At 37.1% G+C, this 5000-nt stretch overlaps 1 long non-coding RNA gene and 1 pseudogene across 2 annotated transcripts in view; both read right to left on the bottom strand.

Moving 5' to 3' along the window:
• The window catches only part of LOC143020339 (uncharacterized), a 199027-nt gene that overhangs the window by 124330 nt on the left and 69697 nt on the right, over nucleotides 1-5000 (bottom strand). The window lies entirely within an intron of this gene.
• LOC143020094 (uncharacterized) overlaps nucleotides 1-5000 on the bottom strand; it is a 65893-nt pseudogene that overhangs the window by 42007 nt on the left and 18886 nt on the right.

The raw sequence follows: 5000 nt of genomic DNA on the forward strand, positions 1-5000 counted from the left end.
GAATAAATAAATAGATAAATAGATAAGTCGATGCACATAATTGAATTAATAGACAAATAAATAGTCAAATAGATAGATATATATAGATAAGTCAATATACATGATTGAATAAATAAAAAAAGAGAAATAAAATAGATAAATCGATAAGTCGATGTACATAATAGAATTAATAGACAAATAGATAATCAAATAGATATATAAACAGATAAGTCAATATACATAATTGAATAAATAAATAGAAGAAAGAAAATAGATAAATACACAAACAAAATGAATAGATAAAACAAATGAGGTCTGTTACAAAAACAGCAGTGAATAGAGGTCAGTGGAAACTATCAGATTTAAATCGGTGTCGCTGTAGATTCGAAAGGTAGCCTATAAGTAAATAAATGAATATATGTATCAATATACTGTATGTGTCAATCGAAAAAATATACAGATGAGGTACTTCTTGCGACGATGATACACACGTCTGTCGTGTCTTTGATGTGTAAAGGGAAATGATTATCATCAGCAGCAATATCGTCACCATGAGAAAATATAGTCAGCAAGTAACCGCGAAAACAGTCTACTACATCTACTACATATATTACATCTACTACATCTACATCTACTACATATACTACATCTACTTCATCCACTACTGCTATGATATCTAGTGCATCTACTTATCTACTACATCCATTACATCTACTACTGTATATCTACTATATTCACTGCATATAATACATCCATTACTTCTACTACACCTAGTGCATCTACCACATCTACTTATCTACTGCTCCCACGACATCTACTGCATCTACTACATCTACTATATATATTACAACTACTACCTTAGATCCACTACATCTATTAGATTTACTACATCTACTGCGTCTACTATATATACTACACCCATTACACTTACTACATCTAATGCATCTACTGTATCTACTACATGTACTGCATCTACTGTACCTACTACATCCGCTGAATCTACTACATCTACTATATGTATTACACCTACTCCATCTGCTATATCTACTACATCCACGTCTACTGCATCCACTACATCTATCACATCTACTACATCCACGTCTACTACATCTATCACATCTACTGCATCTACTATATCTACCATAGCAAGATGCATCCTTTCAGTTAGGACCTGGTCGATGTGTGTTGTGGTGCTGGAAACGAAATAACTTCCATGATAATGCATAACTTCTATTACGTGTACTGTAATTTCCATACACGGCCCTTTCAAGATATTAAAGCAGCCCAACCGTATATGAAAAAAAACAACATAAAAAGCTCGATATATTCGTCATGATTATGGATTCTCCTCGGAGTCGATTCCCAATTGTGATTTATTTATTTATTTATTCATTTTTATTTATTTATTTATTTATTTATTTATTTATTTATTTATTTTTTTTTTTGTGCCGTTTTCCATGAAGACATCTTCTATTCATGGCTTCGTTTTTTCATTATTTATTGATCCTAGGGATCCATCCCTTTCCTATACTGATGTTGCAGACCATATTAATGCTAATACACAGGACGAGAACCGACGCTAACTTGGAAACCGTCTGGTAAAACACACACGCACACACACATACACACACACACACACACACACACACACACACACACACACACACACACACACACACACACACACACACACACACACACATACACACACACACTGGTTTGCTGATATAGTGGTACCGCGCTCACCAGTTAACTCAATTCGATCCCCGCCCAAAGATCATCACAAAGCTGCAAGCCGTCGCCCCATGTCTGGTATCCGAGCAGGCACATACACGCACACTATCAACAAGGCTAGAAATCAGTAACTACCTATTAATAAAAGAACTCAGTATTCTTTACTTATGTTTCTAAGCACCAACAATACACGTCTTCACCGTCAAAATCCTTGGTGAAATCGAACTAAAATATCTATTATCGAAATTCCACATAACATAAAACTCGTTCTCGACCAAATTCCAAGAAAATTCACTTTTCTCTCGGTAAGTCAGTATATCTTCATTTCCTTTCATTCGAGACGACAGAGCACCACATAACTTACTTTCCAAAGACGAAATCACCCACGAGTTTGAGGGGAAAAAATTTAACCAAAGATCTAGAAATATAAGGTATATCCACGTAAAGGTAAAGGGGCTTAGGGAAGACTTCACAAAGCTTTGTTCTGGCCCGAAATGACAGACATGAGGTCATGTTGACACGTCGATGCTGACGACATTTTCATCACGTGTAAACAAACTTTGTATACCTTGACTTCGAAGAGCCCTAATTAGATCGAACTCCTCAGCTCCTATGGCTAATCTTAATCTCTTAAATTTCAATTCCTTACAAAAGCCACGGAGAAGAAAAGAGTTTGACATCAAGCGGAATGGAAGGATAGGGATGTCTAAGATTGCCTAGCAACAGTCAGAATAAAAAGATAAGTACCTTTCCATACGGTATAAGGTCGTCAATACAGCTCTATCTTCTTCCTTACCAAAATAGTGTTCAGGAAATAAATACAATGAGCACCACCCAGAAGAAACATATAAGTAATCACAGGTATGAAAAGGTTATATATATATATATATATATATATATATATATATATATATATATATATATATATATATATATATATATATCCCAAGACGAAAATGTAGTAGCACATTTAGTAAAATGTTTTAAATAACCCACTGTCGGAGAAACAAAGCAATAGAAACAGACTAACTGTATATTTCGACCACTACTGTGGTCCTCTTCAGTAGATAGGTACAAAGTAAGATGTACAAGAATATATACAGTGAGAGAGGTACAAAGTGGGAACAAGGGGAGGTGGCTCAAGTCACATGTCCGAGGTGGGGCGGACTTGGGAATGGTAACAATTCATGCACAGCATAAGTTGTTATACAATCAGGTGACCATTGGCCTTTTGATGTGTTGAAATTTGGCAAGTGTTTGATGAGGAAAGATTCGACTATCTTTCTCCTAAAGCTACAATTGAATTTATAAATGATTTCTGGTTTGTTCCAATCTATGCGGTGATCCTTTGTTGATGTATGGACGAAGAGCGCGGAGTTGTTTTATGCATACCTAACAGATTTTTTGTGCTCTTTTACTCTGGTATTGAGGTCCCTACCAGTTTGACCCCAGTAAACCCCATTACAATCTTTACAAGGTAGGTTATATACTCCATGGGTTGTTATCTGATTTGGGTTTATGATGTATGTTTACTACTTTATGAAAAATGTTATTGAGTAGTTGAAGACCAAATTAATTTTATCTTGTGTATAACAACTTATGCTGTGAATAAATTGTTACCATTCCCGAGTCCGCCCCACCTCGGACATTTGACTTGAGCCACCTCCCCTTGTTCCCACTTTGTACCTCTCTCACTGTATATATTCTTGTACATCTTACCTTGTACCTATCTGCTGAAGAGGACCACAGTAGTGGTCAAAATATACTGTTCGTCTGTTTTCTATTGCTTTGTTTCTCCGACAGTGGGTTATTTAAAACACACACACACACACACACACACACACACACACACACACACACACACACACACACATATATATATATATATATATATATATATATATATATATATATATATATCATTAAAATGAATGGCAAGCTTGTTATGACAGAGCTTCTTGTCGTATTTTTCTCTCTTTCTTAGAGTGATCTTGCCTTCTGTAGGCAGTAACCTTAATATATCTCCGTATGTCATGTTGTGGAATAACATGCATTATCTATAACTAAGCCAAAACGTGTTTTCACACCTCTTGGTGCTTCCTCAGTGGCAGGTACGAATCTAAGGGCTGGGCTGGTGTGTGTGGGTATATATGGGACAGGCTGTGGGATTTTGTCTAGTCGTCGGTGTGGGATTTTGTCTGGTCGTCGATGTGGGATTTTGTCTGGTTGGCGTCGCCGGAGCTCCGTGTCGTTCTGTAGGTTGGAGGGTGGCGTGCATCTGTGTTTTTTGTCTCATTTTCACTGGGGAATGATCTTCTCACACTTGGTAGGATTTTTAAGTCCTCGAGTTGGGTATTCATTCCCGGGGATAGATCCTTGATATACAAAGCCTCTAATATAGGTAAACGTCGTGGGTCTTTGTTGTGATCTATAATCTCCGTATTCTGGGTTAGGTCTTCTCTTCTTAATTTTGCTTGATGGACTTCGCTATGATGATTTTTAGGTGCTCCTGAGTTTAGGTGGTATGACAGACGACGCAAGAGCCTCATGGTGGTCATGCCGATATAGGTAGTAGGATGGGTCGCACAGTTCCCATATTTGCAGGTGTACCCATGTACGACATGAGACTTTTGAAGTTCATCGACGATCTGCCTGGTGTTGTTCCTTAGGAGTAGGTTCGAGGTTTTTTTGTTTTGATAGTAAATAATGAAATAAATTTTGGAGCTTGATTCAGTGGGCTTGATGTTTCTCTTTATGATTTGTTGCATCACTCTCTCATCCTCCTTGTATGCAGTGGAGAAGAAGGATTTGTAATATACATTTATAACGTTCTGCGCTGGATTGTCTGATGCATTTGCTGATTTAACTTCCTCGTACCAATTTTCCATTATTTTCTTGGTCACTTTTTCAATGTCTCTATTGCTAAAACCGTTGTTGATTAGGACTTGTGATGCTCTTTCTAGTTCTAGGTGCACATTTTTCCAGCTACTACAATGGCTAAGGGATCTTCGTACATATGCACTAATTGTTGAGATCTTGTACTTTTGTGGGCATTCACTCAGTCCGTTAAGGCAATGTCCGGAGTTACTAGCTTTGGTGTAAACTGAGGTATGAAAAGATCCTTCCCCCTGTTTCACGAGGACATCAAGGAAAGGGAGAGATCCATTTTCACTGTTTTCGATGGTGAAGTTAAGACCTGAGGCTTCTATGAGTCTCTGTTGTAGTGCTACGACTTGTTCGTTATTTTCCGCTTTTACGAAAATATCGTCTATGTATCGACAGTATAT

Source organism: Oratosquilla oratoria, chromosome 39 (assembly GCF_046742065.1).
Source record: "Oratosquilla oratoria isolate Oo_2021 chromosome 39, ASM4674206v1, whole genome shotgun sequence".
Taxonomy (NCBI): Eukaryota; Metazoa; Arthropoda; class Malacostraca; order Stomatopoda; family Squillidae; genus Oratosquilla; species Oratosquilla oratoria.